Source organism: Atractosteus spatula, assembly GCF_055471065.1.
Source record: "Atractosteus spatula isolate fAtrSpa1 chromosome 16 unlocalized genomic scaffold, fAtrSpa1.hap1 SUPER_16_unloc_2, whole genome shotgun sequence".
In the NCBI taxonomy this organism is placed as follows: domain Eukaryota; kingdom Metazoa; phylum Chordata; class Actinopteri; order Semionotiformes; family Lepisosteidae; genus Atractosteus; species Atractosteus spatula.
The window spans coordinates 959,878-977,719 of record NW_028296632.1 but is presented as its reverse complement, the minus strand read 5'-3'; the positions used below and the strand labels follow the sequence as shown (position 1 = coordinate 977,719).

At 38.7% G+C, this 17,842-nt stretch overlaps 3 non-coding genes across 3 annotated transcripts; all 3 read left to right on the top strand.

The window, feature by feature from the left end:
* The first annotated feature begins 318 nt into the window (after window positions 1-318).
* trnag-gcc (transfer RNA glycine (anticodon GCC)) lies at window positions 319-389 on the top strand. The gene has a single exon. It is a non-coding gene; the product is annotated as a tRNA-Gly (tRNA).
* A 558-nt stretch (window positions 390-947) lies between these two features.
* Window positions 948-1,021, top strand: trnai-aau (transfer RNA isoleucine (anticodon AAU)). Its single transcript has one exon. It is a non-coding gene; the product is annotated as a tRNA-Ile (tRNA).
* A 1,452-nt stretch (window positions 1,022-2,473) lies between these two features.
* Window positions 2,474-2,555, top strand: trnal-uaa (transfer RNA leucine (anticodon UAA)). Its single transcript has one exon. It is a non-coding gene; the product is annotated as a tRNA-Leu (tRNA).
* Window positions 2,556-17,842: the final 15,287 nt, after the last annotated feature.

Genomic DNA, 17,842 nt, shown 5'->3' with positions numbered 1-17,842 from the left:
CTCAAACATGAGAGGTTGAGCTTTATTAGCTCCACCTTGCGGAAATTCCGGATACTATTATTTTGCTTGTCGTATTATAGGAGAATTTACGGTAACTCGCGGTATTTACCGGTAGCTTGCGGTAGACTGCGTACAGCGTACCGCAAAATAATGCGGTATCGCCTGCGGATTTTGAATGGCTGCATCTGTAGGCTGCCAAAAGTCTCCGAAACCAAATTTTGATAGCAGAAAATTCTCACTCGTCCAGAAGTTCCCTTGGGACCCAACATCCAGCACAGAGTGGTAAAAAAGCGTCTTTTTGGTAGACCCTTACAGTGTGCATTGGTGGTTCAGTGGTAGAATTCTCGCCTGCCACGTGGGAGGCCCGGGTTCGATTCCCGGCCAATGCAGTGGCTTTTGCAGTTAGCGGCTCCATCACTTGCATCCCCTTTCAACTCGCAACTGAAAACCCACTGAAGCTTAGAAGCTGTGAGCCAGGTCAGTAACCGCATGAGGGTGACCTACAGGGAAAAGCAAAGCTTACAGCTGGAAGCGGTGTTAATGGAGCCAGCGGTGGGACGCTCACCCTGAGGTCTGTGCGGGTCCCAATGCCCCAGTATAGTGACGGAGACGCTGTGTGGTAAAAAGGCGACGTCTTTTGGATGAGATGTAAATCCGAGGTCATAGCTCTCTGTGCTCATTAAAAGTGACCACCAAAACCTTTGACAAAAGCTCTTGGTAATTGATGGTCTTCAATAATGCTTCTCCTTTAGGTACATTTGAAATCAGCTGAAAAATGCTATGAAATGGGGGGGCACTTCAGGCCAGTGTAGGATTTGGGTTACAAGAACCATTAAACAGCACGAGAAAGCCCGTACACTGAATCGCAGGGCTTTCTATTCAAAGAAGGACAAAAGAAACTTCCCTGAATTCCATTTTTTGCAGCACAGAGAGGACAGCAGGCATGAGGCCTGTTAGCTCAGTTGGTTAGAGCATGGTGCTAATAACGCCAAGGTCGCGGGTTCGATCCCCGTTCGGGCCAGGCAGTCTCCTCCTCTCTTGCCAAAACCCGTTGCTTTCTTGCTGTGGTGAGATTGGTGGTAATGCAAAGACGCCACATACTGCCGACAGACGAGAGTGTTGCGGGAGAAGAGAGAAGTGATGGAAGATTGAAGAGTGTCCTAGGTGGAGCCAAGATGAAGTGTCACAATTGCCTAGGGGAGGATTTCAAATGTTTAAGATGGTAAAAATAACCGGAAATGATCCCCCAGTCCGGCGCAGTCTGACGTACTTCTGTCATATAAAGTGAAACTAGATGTCGAACTGGAGCCTCACCATTTGCATAAGTGAGGCTCCAGTTATACATCTAGTTTCACTTTAAATGACAAAACTGAAGAGACTTAAAAGAGCTGGAGAGGATTTCTTACAACTTTTGAGCCGGCACAGTTTTCGAAAACGTTTTCTTCACGCTGCACTATACAACACAGACAGCCAAGAGTCTCCAAAACAAAACGAATTGACAGATAGGAGAAAAGTCCCACTCGTCCTAAAGTTCCCAAAATCCAGCACTGAGCGTAAACAAAGTGTTCAAGTAGCGTGGGAATGCAACCCCTAATCCTAGCTGGAGTTTGAGCGTCTGGTTCAGAGTTTGCTCAAGAGTTTACCTTTCACAGATGCGCAAAGATGAATGTTGAGGGTGCACGCTTCAAGGCACCTTACAGTGCAGGGAGTGATTAGAGACGATTCGTGACGTGTGCTCGTTCCCATATACCGTACGCCCCGGGTTGCAGTGCTAGGATGACGTCCAATACCACTTCGGCACGTAACGGCATTATATTCAAGTGCAGGACGTGAGGGTTTTATTTTGTTCGTTTTGTTCTGCTCTGCTTTGCTTTGTTTTGCTTTCCATGGCGTTCGTAAGAGCGTCAATAAAAAGGCGATTCCAGCGTCTAACACGAATATAAGAGCTATTTCAAGTGCGGCTTCTAAAATGCTTGTAGACATTTGTCTGTTGTTGATTGTTTTTTTGTGTCTAACAAAGTGCCATTTTCCTGTCCGGACGGGGAGGCTTTATCATTCCCACATGAAGCAACCCTTAAGTCCTCTGAGGCGTGTCTGTCTGCAAGGTTTGTATTTTGGAAAGGTTTTTTTTTTTTAACGGAGAACGACTTTGAAAAAGATTTCCGCCGGCGTCTCGCGATCCGTGTGAGATTGTAGCAAGAACATGGTGCGGCTTCTTAAATGCTTGTGGACATTTGTCTGTTGTTGATTGTTTCTTTGTGTCAAACAAAGTGCCATTTTCCTGTCCGGACGGGGAGACTTTATCATTCCCACATGAAGCCACCCTTAAGTCCTCTGAGGCGTGTCTGTCTGCAAGTCTTGTATTTTGGAAAGGTTTTTTTTTTAATGGAGAACGACTTTGAAAAAGGTTTCCGCCGGCGCCTCGCGATCCATGTGAGATTGTAGCAAGAACGCAGCAACCACAGCGCTTGCTGTAGTCGTGGCCGAGTGGTTAAGGCGATGAACTTAAAATCCATTGGGGTCTCCCTGCGCAGGTTCGAATCCTGCCGACTACGGTGTCCTCCTCACGTCGTCGTGTGTTGGCGCAAGCAAGTGCCTTTCTGCTTTTCCTGGTGGTTTTAAAACGCGAGATCGCTTGTACCCGCTGCCTTGGAAAGAAATGTCTACATGTTTACTTGCACATTGTCTATTGTTTGTTTGTATATTGTCTTGATGCACTGTTTGCACTTTGTCTTGTTTTTGTCTTGTTTTTTACACTTGTTTTACAATCGAGAGACCTTCTGTAAGTAAGAATTCCATTGTACCAGTACCGGTTACATATGGCAATAAAGTTCAAGTTCAAATGCTTCAGCGTCCGCAAACTGCATTTTGCAGCTTGAAGCAGATGGCGACGCTTTTTGCGGTCGCGTGTCTTGTGCCCCATTTCCGGCCTTTAACATCGAATCAATAAAGCTGTTAGAACCGACACCATAGGTGCTTTTCTTACAACTTTCGATCTGACTCAGTTTCGGAATGCAATTCCTGAACACTGCGAGAGACAACCTACAGATGCAGCCATTCAAAATGAGCGGTAAAAACCCGTGGTACAGTAACCAACCCGCAGGGCACCGTAGGGCACCGCGGTAAGTGATTGGTTGGCCAAAATGACCGACAGGGGCACTCGTGGTGCATTGGTTAGTAGTGAAAAGATTTAATCATCTAATATCTTTACTGTGCACATTTCAATCCGCTTAGTTTTGAATATTTATATGGAATTTTACCACTAAAGGGAAATTTTAGTAGCTGAGCATAAAAAGAAGAGGAGCATAACGCATCTGAAGGTCATAAACGATATTAATTTAGGAACATAAACATTACTGTATGTACATAAACTGTACTGTGTATGGCTGGTCTTGATAGTTTAAAGAAAAAATTCACACCAGTCTTCCATTTCTCCCTAAACATTTTAAGCATGAAAGTTTTATGAAACGGTACCCAAATATGTGATTGCTGTATAGAATGAATTTTAATTTTTAAAAATTATTTAACACGAAAATTAAGCTGTTTACATCTTCCGCCTGAGAACAGTCACCCGTTGCTACCCAACGCAGAAACACAGCCACTAACTAGCAAAGAGAGGACATTAGCTAGCCAATATGATAAAGAAATAAATGATTATTTTGTTTATTTCTTTTGCACATTTATTTGAACATTTCCATCGATTGTACAAGCACTTGGAAACTGTCCAATCCCTAGTTCATCAAGCATTTACCGGTCTGGTGCCGGTCTGTGTCTTCTAGGATATAATGCCAGCGAACTCTTGTTTTTATGTCCACTATAACTACGCTGGGCAAACGTTCCGAGGTCAAATTCTTCCAGCACGGGGGTACCTTTAAAGCGGAGACGACGGCACCGAAATTTTTTGGCGCGCCTTCTCTTTAAAGCCCTGGCCAAATATGAAGACAGTACGTACAGTTATAATTCAAACGGAATTAAAAACTACACATCCCAGTTACCATGGTGGTGCATGTGATCATTGCGTTTAACCAACGAAACAGGGCGAAAAATCAGTCACATGACTTTGGGGCAGAGTTTCGAAAGCTTAACCTATCAGCAACAAAGCGAAATTTACACGATAGGCTACCTCAAACTGTCAGTTACACGACTGTGTATGTCGCTTAAGCCACTCCTATTTGGCATTTTAGTTATGGAGGCGAGAAGACGCCCCCCCTCTGGGTGTCTGATTTGCCGCCATCTTTAACTGTTCGGTGTCCGAATCGGAGTAGCTACGCGTACGAAATAAAGTTAATCCCAACTACAAAACATATTTTTGTGGTAAGAGGGCGCAAAACATCAGTATTTACTGCTATTAATTACTGTACGATTTATAGTTGAAATCTGAGCCTAGATATAAAGTTAGATATAAAGTTAAAATCTCGACAAAGCAATGTAGGAAATACAGAGAAAATAAATCCTTTCTGACATCTAAAATCAGTTTTGATCAAGGTCTCTAAAACGAACAAGAAAAAGAGGATTTTCGGAGGGCAATTACGCTGTGTTTATATAGAATAACTGATTTATGAGCAATCTAATTTCTTGTTCGTTTAAAACAGTGAAATGTCAGCTGCAAAAGATCGCACCAGAAACAGCACTCTCTCTGCCTGTCATAGACGTTCAGGAAAGGCTGAATGAAGTCATGTCAAGTACAATAATTCGGTGATCAATAATAACAGTTATAGGACAGTATACAGATGCAGCCATTCAAAATGAGTGAGGTATTTCGCGGCATACCCCGGTGGGCGTTTCGCAGTATCACGCAGTATGACGAAGTTAACGTGGTGTCACGTGGTTAACTATCCGGCGTCGCCTTGTAAAACCGCCAGGGGGAGCTTAACCTCTCATGTACAGCATTTGAGCCTTTAATTTTGAACTGTGTATTACAGCATGTTAATCATCAGTCATTAAAATGTTGGTATATTTTATGAAAGCAAGATTGCTCAGTTGGACAAAAGTACACAACCTACCTTTATCAGAAATATTTATGCATCAAAGCCTTTACTGAAGATATTACTAATAGTATTAATAATGGATGACTTTGGACAAGCTGTATACTCAAAGTATAATTTCTTTAGCACATTTGTACAAGCACTTGGAATCTGTCCAAGCCATACTTTGTCAGGCATTTTGTTTTACTTCAACGGGCATAAAAACTTCCTTGCTTTTAACAGGGCGTTTCATAATTTCTAACTACGAAAATGATTTAAAATGCGACACCTATCATTCAACTAGAGCTTAAAATATCACAAGGATCCTCAAGAGCACAGCAAAGAGTGGATTAAAAGACACTTGTATTTATCAACGCTTTCTTTTCCGTATACCAGATTTTATGGAACCACTTCAGAGGGGTGTCAGCCAGTCAGATTCCAGGAATCGGCACTTTAAAGGAAAAATACACACCAGTATTCCATTTCTCCCTAACGATTTTAAGCATCGAAGTATTTAACTAGCATGTGAAATAGCGTGTGAAAAAGTGGTAGTTTTAAGCTTTTCTGCTAATATAATATGGAATCGCGTATCTAAAGAATTTAATAACGGTATTCGTGTGCTGCGACAGGGCTGTGTAGGGCTGTTTCGCCTACCTGTTCATGCGTGCTATCTTGTAGCCGACTGGTCTAGGTGCGTGACTACCAGCTGGCAGGTTGTGTGTTCGAATCCAGCTGGTGCTAGACTTTTCTTTTAACAAACATTTCTTCGAAAAAATAGAATAGCGATATTATGGACAATCAATTGACTTTTATATTTCAAAATATCGCAACATGATCGATATTTGCGATATTTTGAACATATCTTCCCTTCTGACAGTGGTTCCTGCTTCTATTGTGTGTGTGTGTGCAACAGAGTAAATTTTTATAGAGAAATGGAGGCTGGACAGTATGCGTTACAATATAAACATTTATATTGATTTAAATCGTGTTCTGATTTAAATCGCAAACGCGTGTTTAATTATATGTGTTTTTTAATCATAATCAGGCTAATGCAACATAAATTGATACAGTATCTTTGTCTTCTAAGTATCTTAATAAACTTTCAGCATAGCTTTCTACCCATCAAGATTTATATTTCTTGGGATTTTGGGATCAAATGTGGAAGGATTAGATTATAATCGTTTTTATTTGTCAAATACGTGATTGTATTTCTGAATGTTATGTGACACCTACAGTAGTTCACTGCTTTAAATACATCGAATTAAGAAAGTTATGTGTAGCACTTTAGAACTTTTTTCTGAACCAGGGAAAATCTGATCATGTTTCTCTATAACAATAATAAAAAACTTTATTTTACATATCGCCTTTAAAAGTGGCATCTCAAAGCAATACAGTAGATCGAAAAACAGTTAAAAGGGACCAAATTAAATACCAGACAATCGCAAACGCGTTTTCAATAAAATTATTTTATTCATTCAGCAGTTTGTGAGAGGGACATCCAGCAGGGAGAGACACACACCGGTTTTCATTGACAAAATTGTTTTTTTTCAATTCCTCTTGTCTAACAGGAATGTTTTGTTTGTGGACAGACTGTTAGACAAGAGGAAAAGACCGCCTCCTCCTACGAAGCATTAATCGCGTATCTAAGGAAAATTGCAGTATACCTTTGTTCATGCACATCATTATACAGTACAGTATCTCAATTTGTATTTCGATTAAAAAAAATCGTTTGCCCAGCCACTACTGTTGTTATTGTTTTTATCCTGTAAAGCGTTTCCTTTTTCTGCGTTTTCCATTTCCTTTTTCTGATCACTCGCTTTCTGGATACACATCTCACCTGTCCTGTTCTTTGTTTTCCTGGTTTGCTGATTATGCCTGCTGCGGTCCACTCCTACCCTCACACCTAAAGAATACTATTTTAAATTTCTTGGCGCAGTTCATTAACCCTTGTATGTGCTGTCTGCGCCGAAAATGCAATTAAAAAAAAGTCAAAAAACGCGCTCAAAATACAATTTATAGCTTAATAAGATACACTCCACAGGCAAAATTAAAGACAAAATTAAAGACGATTAAAATCTGTAATCTTTCCACTTGTACTGTGAGTCATCGGACAGTTTCTGCTTTGTGTAAGGATGGTGAGAAAGCTGTGCTCAATGTATTTAAGGGACTTAAAAGTTAAAGGAGATGCTTCATATTGCTTGACTAATTTTAAAAACCAAGTTATAAATGCAGACGCTCCCTCGGTGCCGCGCCGGGTGTAAATATCAAAGTATACATTCCCAACAAGAATTGTACCCATCTGTCATGCAAATAAAACACCTTGAATTGAATTGAATTGAGGGAGAGAGGGGGGTAGTGGGACAGAGATACTGTAGACAGACTCAAGGCAAATAAAATACTTATGGGTACGCAGGCATTCACGACAGCAACATACGAAACGTTTGCACGTACTGTATAGTTAAGTTATTACTTGGTTTTCAAAATGCAACGAAATACAATATTGTTGTTGCTGCTGTTCTGGTTGTTTTTATCCCGTAAAGCGTTTTGAGAAGCCACCTTTAAAGGCGATATATACTGTAAAACCGCTGATTCTTATGGAATGTGTTCCGCAGGAGATTCAAATTTTTATTTATTTATTTTTTAATCACGTATCTTAGGAAATCTCAGTATAACTTTGTTCATGAACAGTGGCATGTTACATTATCATTCGTTTTTTAACAAGGCTCGCCAGCTAATGTGAATCGAAACCTGTCTTGCTAGCTTTTAAAGTCGTGCATGTGTAAACTGTACTAGAGGGCATGCAAGTTACTCTGCCCCTTTCAGCTGCAGGGAGTCCCTCTGCTGCAACACACAGCAGACAGAACGGGAGACTATTGCCTTTCATATCTGACTCCAGTGAAGTAAAAGGGGTGTCTAAAGGGGTGATTTCAGACCACATTCTAGTTACTTTATTTTGTTTACTTTTAACATTTTTGTAATTTAGAGTAGATGTCACAATAGAAGCCCGAAGCCTATTATACTCAGTCTAGCCTTGGATCCTCTGAGTCCCATGACTCAGTCTTGTCTGCTTTCCTAGAATAAAACCAGTTAAGTCTTGTGTACTATGCAATTTATATTTTTCGATTCCATGCATTCCCTTAATGTTTAGAGTTTACTATATTCTCCAGACTCAAACACATAAGTACTAATAGCTCTGTCCCTTTAGGAGACTCTTTGCAGTACTGTGTCCCACTACCCCCATGAATTCTTTAGGTTGGGTCTAATATTTTCCAGTAATATACTGAATGGGATACAAAATGCTGTCAGGCAGGTAACAGAAAAGAGAAAAATATAAATATTTCCATTTTACAGACGTTCACACATTTATAACATTTTGGCTCAATAAAAAGCTAACCCAATAATTAAATGTGATAAAGTATAGTTTGGATGTTTATACATTCATGTTAATCGTATTCTTGATTTATTTCATGTTTCATTTGCTAACTTAGAGCATATTGTGCAATGAAGAATAAAATAGCTGCATGACAAGTGACTTCCTTCTCTCAGTGGAAATTAAAAGATAGCCTGATAAATTATAATAAGACAGTAAGAAAGGTTCCAATCAGGAGGAGACAATTCTTTCCATTTTTTTGTTTGATTGCTGGTAGCAAACTGATCTGAGGATCTACTCCAGCTCTTTCTCTTTTTATCATACAGTAAATCTTATTTTCTTGCTTTCTGAAACACAATATAACAAAAAATAACCTCACAAAATCAAAGAAAAAATCCTTGCTCCCCCCCCTTCCCTTGGCAGTACTTCCTCCCATGCTTTTAACTAAGGGCATCTAAAATACTGTCAAACAGCTACAATGGTATCTCTGTACAAGGCTTTGACTGTGTCAATCACAGCACCTACCATTCCCTTACCAGCAACAACATGGATTCTAACACTCAGACATTAAAAAAAGTCAGGCCAAGAGAGAAAATACCGAGCTTTACAACATGCGGTACCAGTAACATTTTACCCACAGTAGACTCACCAACCAGATGTGTTTCAGTTTCTGTGATAAGCCTAGATTAATCATATCCTCTCCTCTAGTAGGAGCACCAAGTGTAAACATGTAACGCCCCTATTAAAAATAATGGCAAAACAGAAGTTCACTCTTTCTAGAACATACCTTCCTATGGACACTCCTAAAATGTATAAAATAGTGTCCACAGCATCTCATAATAGAGGCAAATGGGTAACTTCAAACTCATTTCATACAATGCCATCCATGAGGGGTTAAATACACCCTGAGAGAAATTAATTTCTGGATAATTCAACGGCTGTGATTTCTGGAATATGTATTATCCCAAATATTTTCAAAAGAAATTGAATCATTTCAATGAATCTGTGCCATTCAAGTACCTGCTCCAGACAGTAACCACTGCTAAGGGTTTATATGAAGCTTGCATTAAAAGACTTTAAAAAAATGTCATGTTCCCATAAAAAAGTCATGCCTTGGAGTATAGACCCCCAAAGGAATGCCATAGACTCAAACTGCAAAATAAACACATACAGAAAGAAAGTATTTGTATTGTGATTGCAAATCCTGGTATGAGTGATTGGTATGACTTTCCTCATTACAAATCTCTTATTAGAATTTAAATTTCTCTGTAACTCCAGGTCAGAACAGAGAAAATGTAACTGCCTTAAGGAGTTTACAATTATGAAAAATAGAAGGATAAGCATGATACGTATGTCTTCTGTCATTTTCTAAGTCATGTTACTGAGCACCAAATCTTATTGAGAATATGAATCCATTTAAGGTTTATACCATTAAAGTAAAGGTTTATTCCATGCTGAAAATGTTTGTACCAGACTTTTTTGAGCCCTGTTTAATTGTGTCTGAAGTCTGATGTTGTAAATTTTATTGTTAAAAAGATCCATGAAAATGTCACTACTAAAGTTAGCTGGTACTATTGGTATTGTAAGTGGCAAGTAGAGCTCATATTTTAGATTTTGTGTAGTTGCTAGCTTTGAACTGTGTGTTGGATGCACATGAATTGAAGGAATGGGCAAACATAGCTGATGCGGATCCACAGAGCCAGCATATTAAGATGTTTATAATTAGAGGCAATTTGTTTAAATAACTAGGTATGGATACTGATGTGCAAGAGAGGTGGAAAGGCTGTTTCCTTAAGCCAGCCCTATAAAATGTTTTATTCTCAGTGAGATGCTGCCATTTCATAGTGGGTTTCTAACACTGTGTATAGTTCCATCCACACAGTGCCTTTACTTCCATCCATTTCTAATCTCTTTATACAGTACAGAGGATTTGGAGCCTATCCCAGTAAGCGACGGACACAAGGCAGAATACACCCTGGACATAGCGCCAGTCCATCACAGGACAGACAGACACAAACACACACACACCAGGGCCAGTTTAAATCTAACCTCAGAACCTTTCTTTTCAGAAGACTTAGTGTCTGTATCTGCTTCATTTTCTAATTTTGGTAGCACCTCTAACTGCTTGTCTTTCTTATATGCATTTACTTTGTAATCTGTGGTCCTTTTATCTGTTTTTACATCTACTGTATTGCTTTGAGATGCCACCTTTAATGGTGATATATCAAATAAAGTTTTTTATTATTGTTATAGGGAAACATGATCAGATTTAAAAAGATCTAAAGTATACTAGTTTGTCACTCTTCTCATTCCCTTTGCTAAATGACTTTTCATACTAGTCTGATCAATCTAACTGCCAGTTTTCTGTGCTTTCTCTATCCTGCTAGATTTGCAATTATTCTGAAAATTTTCATCTTGAAATAACTCATTTCTAAATACCTTTTTCACTGTTAACATCTTGCAGCAACTCTGCGACAAAATATACACTCTGACAGTTCATCCTGCTACCAACATTAAATAAAACAAATCTTAAGATTTCTAGATTTATGTCTTTATTTAGTGGTTTCATTAGTGACAAAGGCTAAACTTTCTTGGAAAAATGTCTTTTATGTGTTGCGGAAAAAACTGACTCGCTTTAACAAAATATGTTTACAAATCCTTTCACCTGGCATTTTCGTAGTTAGAAATTATGGAACGCTCTGTTAAAGGCAAGGGAGTTTTTATGTCCGTTGCAGTTCTTTTGCAACATGAACATAATTATATCGTTATTAATTTCTTGAGATATGCGATTCCATATTATATTCCCTTTTAATCAAATTCTAAAAGTATGCTTGTTGACTCCGGTATCGCGTTAGTTAAAGACTTCGATGCTTAAAATGTTTAGGGAGAAATGGAATACTGGTGTGTATGTTTTCTTTAAAGTACCGAGACCAGCCATATACTGTATGTTTAAGTTCCAAAATTAATATCGTTTATGGACTTCACACGCGTTGCAGTATGCTCCTATTCTTTTTATGCTTAGGCACTAAGATCTCCCTTCTGCTTTGTGTAAGGATGGTATCAAAAGCAATCTTAAGTGATGACAAACCACTACAATAACAACAGTAGTGGCTGGCTCAATGTATTTAAGGGACTTAAACGTAAAAGGAGATGCTTCATATTGCTTGACTAATTTTAAAAACTAAGTTATAAATGCAGACGCTCCCTCAGTGCGCTCCTCTGGTGCGCCGGCTCTTACACAGTGCCTGTCTGCCGAAAGCATTACAATATACATACCCAACACTGCTTGTACCCATCTGTCATGCAAATATAACACCTTGAATTGAATTGAATTGAGGGGAGAGGGGGGGAATACTAAAGACAATACTGGCTCAATACCAATACGGGCTTTGACGTGCTAATGCGTTGGTTTAACAGTCCGGGTGTGGCAGGCTTCCAATGTCAACTCGACTCGATTGGAAGACAATGAACGTATTTTAGCCCTAAATGAATTAATAGCAAACATGGTTTACATAAAATACATTTTTCCAAGAAAGTTTATAATAATACGATCTATAGTTGAAATCTGAGCCTACTTTAAAAATAAAGGAAAAGCATTTTCAGAGAGCAATCACGCTGTGTTTATGTAGAAAAAGCGATTAGGTTTATGAGCAATCTAATTACCTATTCGCATAAAACGCTATATAAAATAAAGTTTATTTAGAGATGAATGATCAGTGTCGCAGTTTAAATAATGGGAGTCAGGAAACTAACACACAATTAAATTTGCCTGTGGAGTGTATCTTATTAAGCTATAAATTGTATTTTGAGCGCGTTTTTTGACTTTTTTTTAATTGCATTTTCGGCGCGGACAGCACATACAAGGGTTAATGAACTGCGCCAAGAAATTTAAAATAGTATTCTTTAGGTGTGAGGGTAGGAGTGGACCGCAGCAGGCATAATCAGCAAACCAGGAAAACAAAGAACAGGACAGGTGAGATGTGTATCCAGAAAGCGAGTGATCAGAAAAAGGAAATGGAAAACGCAGAAAAAGGAAACGCTTTACAGGATAAAAACAATAACAACAGTAGTGGCTGGGCAAACGATTTTTTTTAATCGAAATACAAATTGAGATACTGTACTGTATAATGATGTGCATGAACAAAGGTATACTGCAATTTTCCTTAGATACGCGATTAATGCTTCGTAGGAGGAGGCGGTCTTTTCCTCTTGTCTAACAGTCTGTCCACAAACAAAACATTCCTGTTAGACAAGAGGAATTGAAAAAAAACAATTTTGTCAATGAAAACCGGTGTGTGTGTCTCTCCCTGCTGGATGTCCCTCTCACAAACTGCTGAATGAATAAAATAATTTTATTGAAAACGCGTTTGCGATTGTCTGGTATTTAATTTGGTCCCTTTTAACTGTTTTTCGATCTACTGTATTGCTTTGAGATGCCACTTTTAAAGGCGATATGTAAAATAAAGTTTTTTATTATTGTTATAGAGAAACATGATCAGATTTTCCCTGGTTCAGAAAAAAGTTCTAAAGTGCTACACATAACTTTCTTAATTCGATGTATTTAAAGCAGTGAACTGCTGTAGGTGTCACATAACATTCAGAAATACAATCACGTATTTGACAAATAAAAACGATTATAATCTAATCCTTCCACATTTGATCCCCAAATCCCAAGAAATATAAATCTTGACGGGTAGAAAGCTATGCTGAAAGTTTATTAAGATACTTAGAAGACAAAGATACTGTATCAATTTATGTTGCATTAGCCTGATTATGATTAAAAAACACATATAATTAAACACGCGTTTGCGATTTAAATCAGAACACGATTTAAATCAATATAAATGTTTATATTGTAACGCATACTGTCCAGCCTCCATTTCTCTATAAAAATTTACTCTGTTGCACACACACACACAATAGAAGCAGGAGCCACTGTCAGAAGGGAAGATATGTTCAAAATATCGCAAATATCGATCATGTTGCGATATTTTGAAATATAAAAGTCAATTGATTGTCCATAATATCGCTATTCTATTTTTTCGAAGAAATGTTTGTTAAAAGAAGAGTCTAGCACCAGCTGGATTCGAACACACAACCTGCCAGCTGGTAGTCACGCACCTAGACCAGTCGGCTACAAGACAGCACACATGAACAGGCAGGCGAAACAGCCCTACACAGCCCTGTCGCAGCATACGAATACCGTTATTAAATTCTTTAGATACGCGATTCCATATTATATTAGCAGAAAAGCTTAAAACTACCACTTTTTCACACGCTATTTCACATGCTAGTTAAATACTTCGATGCTTAAAATCGTTAGGGAGAAATGGAATACTGGTGTGTATTTTTTTCTTTAAAGTACCAAGACCAGCTATATACTGTATGTTTATGTTCCAAAATTAATATCATTTATGGCCTTCACACGCGTTACAGTATGCTCCTATTCTTTTTATGCTCAGCTACTAAGATTTCCCTTCAGTGGTAAAATTCAATATCTACAACGGGCACAGCAAAGACGTTTACTGTACTGTAAGTCTTTCTACGACAGACCAACGGACCACGAGTGCCCCTGTTGGTCAACCAATCACGTACTGCGGTGCCACGCGTCATCTTGCGTCACACTGAGCGACGCCACCTGCGGTACGTGTCTGTAATGCGCACTTTGAATGGCTGCATCTGTATTAGGAGGATAAGGATTTTGAAGTTGACTCGAAATCTGATAGGTAACCAGTGCAAGGACTTGAAAACAGGTGTAATGCATCCCTGATAGGATTCTTGCTGTCATATTCTGAACATATTGAAGATTGCTCAGTGTGGATTTAATTTCCCCAGTGAACAGGATGTGCATTTATTAATTCTAGAAAAAAAGCCTTTCTTGATTTCTCTAGTTCCCTTTAAAATAAACTATTATTCCACAATGCAGAGTATTACATGGCCAGTATTTACACATGATATTTGTGATTTAAAGAAATTAACACAAGCAGCTTTTGGAGATTTAAGTGTTGGCTGAGTTATTGCAGGATAAAAGACTAGAGATGTTGGCAAGAAGAAGATAATTTGGGGAAAGCTGAGGAATACACTTATAACAAGAACACTTCCTAATGGGGTTAGGCATACTTTTAATGAAGATGATGAAGTTAACAGACTATATGTTTACATAGATACTGAAATAAGGATTGTATTTTAGATTATGTGTAGTTGCTGGCATTGAACTGTGTGTTGGATGCACATGAATTGAAGGAGTGGGCAAACATAGCTGATGCGGATCCACAGAGCCAGCATATTAAGATGTTTATAATTAGAGGCAATTTGTTTAAATAACTAGGTATGGATACTGATGTGCAAGAGAGGTGGAAAGGCTGTTTCCTTAAGCCAGCACTATAAAATATTTTATTCTCAGTGAGATGCTGCCATTTCATCGTGGGTTTCTAACACTGTGTATAGTTCCATCCACACAGTGCCTTTACTTCCATCCATTTCTAATCTCTTTATCCAGTACAGAGGATTTGGAGCCTATCCCAGTAAGCAACGGACACAAGGCAGAATACACCCTGGACATAGCGCCAGTCCATCACAGGACAGACAGACACAAACACACACACACCAGGGCCAGTTTTCCCATAAACCAATTAACTTACCAGTATGTTTTGGAGTGCGAGAGGGAGTCATATCACACATATGGAGAAAAACCATCTAACCCAGAGAGAACATGTAAAAACCCCACACACACAGGATGGCAGGAATTGAACCTAGGACCCCAGTGCTGCAAGATAGCAATGCTAACCACTTCGCCACCATTATAAATGGATGGATATCTTAGTTATCTTTCTAGTTCACAGGTTTGCATGCATAATTTAATTTTGAAAGCCACTGAGACATCAGGTACTACTGTTGTATTTATGAAAAAGAAACAAAACAAAAAACATACTAACAACTGTGCCATCCTACTCCTTAGTTAATACATTTTATTATTCATAAACAGTTAACATTGTTAGCAAAATATTTTGAATTATATTTAACCCTATTTTTTCTTTAGTTTTGTATTTAACTTATTATATGATAGTCAGACTTAATGTATATTTGAACAATGAAATTATATTTTTACAAGATGCGGGGGAAAGTGCAACAGCTTATTACAGTGCTAAATTTAATATTATTGATTGCTAATAGTTTATGCTAACACCTAACTTTCTTAATTAGATGTATTTAAAACAGTGAACTAAGTGTAACATACTATTCAGAAATACAATCGAAAATAGTTTTGTGGTCTTTGTATGGATGAAACATTTCTAAAATGTATAACGTAACAAAATTAAAGACGATTAAAATCTGCAATCTTTCCACTTGTAATGTCATTACACAGAACAACACGTTTCTGGTTTGTTTTAATTAGTATTAGTTAGTAGTTAGTAGTTTTAATTTAATTAGTATTGCAATTCGCACTGATTCCCTTGCGAAGATATGGACTTAAGAATATTTGTGCCTGGTCAAAAAATGGCATTAAGCACTTAAAATTAATATGGTTAATAATAGTAAACTGTAACATGCTGTAACAAGATCGGTTAAACTGCGAAGAAAATGCTTTCAGAGAAAATGTTTCAGGTGTGAAGAACATAGATCTCCAATGCAATTTCAACCAAACCTGTTCCCACACACCCTGCCCCCACTACCATTAGAATATACACAAAGCACTGAAATCTTTCGAGCTAATGATCAGGTGACCCGAGAGAGAGCGAGAGAAACACCAAGGGGTGCGGAACCAGGGAACTATTTACATTGAAAACGGGCGATCTCCCCAGACTGTCTGCCCATTTCACTGTTACCTGGATACCTCTTTATTTAGAACTCACTAACACTAATTTTTAGTTTCGAAGGATTCAAGTAGGGTTTTAGATGAAAGGCAGCGACCTTAATCAAGCCCAAATCATAATTGAACCCATTCAGAGCCTACATTACATTTTAGCGTTTCATTCTGAGCAGAAGACCCTCACACCTGAAGAAGGCTTGCGTTTTCTCTCTTCTCTTTTAAGCATGTGTACAATGTGTAATACAATTAGAATGTGTAATTACAATGCGAATCGTATGAGGGTGGGGGGGAGGTGTCTTTCGCTGGAATTCTCGCCTGCTTCTACTTTACGAGCACAACCCCCTCTCTGCCGGAGTGCTGGCTGTGACGAATTAAACCGGTTTCACAGGTTTCAATCACAGACCATGTGACATGGGAGTCAGGAAACTAACACACAGCGCCACCGGATTTGATAACACTATAAAAACGCTATAAAATAATGTGACTAGGCACAGAACAAGTTTACAGCACAGTACAATAATAAATGCTGACCATGACTTTAGAAGCATAAATTGCCTTACACTCAATTTAAACACAAGCTGTCTTTAGCCCTCTAAGCTGGTTCATACAGAAATGTAGAGATCCAGGCTCAGAACACACAGCTTCATTAGCGAATACATATGCAGGACAACTAGAGAAGACGTTTTACAGAGGATGGATTTTTAGAAACATCCCATCAGTGACATCACTGAAGTCAACTCCTAGGTACTGTAACTGTCGTGTGGATAGTTTCACAAGAATCAGACAAAGGTTTAAGCATCGCTTGTTCTAGATAAAACTGCAAAAAAAACAACAACAACCCATAATGTACTTCTTTGCGGCTCTGTTTGCCCAAATCATATATTCACAACGTGAAATCTAGAAAATAATATTACGTAACCAAAATCCGCAATATGGAAACAGAACCTGTGTAATTGTTGATAGATGATGTACTCGTAACATTTTTTCAAGACGAACTACAACATTTAAAAAATGACTTGTATGTACTTGATATCTCTAATCAATCCACGGGTCATAGCACAAAACGAAACTAAAACGCATACCGTTTCGCGCTTCTTATTAGTTGCTCAAAAGTAATTTGACCGTATGAAATGCATAATATGAACCAAGAAACATGTACGTGAGCAGTACTTAAGCACTGTAGTATCGGTGTTAAGACATACCTCTCAGTCTCCTCCTCTCTTACCAGAACACGTTGCTTTCTTGCTGTGGTGAGATTGGTGGTAATGCAAAGACGCCACATACTGCCGACAGACGAGAGTGTTGCGGGAGAAGAGAGAAGTGATGGAAGATTGAAGAGTGTCCTAGGTGGAGCCAAGATGAAGTGTCACAATTGCATAGGGGAGGATTTCAAATATTTAAGATGGTAAAAATAACCGGAAGTGATCCCCCAGTCCGGCGCAGTCTGACGTACTTCTGTCATATAAAGTGAAACTAGATGTCGAACTGGAGCCTCACCATTTGCATAAGTGAGGCTCCAGTTATACATCTAGTTTCACTTTAAATGACAAAACTGAAGAGACTTAAAAGAGCTGGAGAGGATTTCTTACAACTTTTGAGCCGGCACAGTTTTCGAAAACGTTTTCTTCACGCTGCACTATACAACACAGACAGCCAAGAGTCTCCAAAACAAAACGAATTGACAGATAGGAGAAAAGT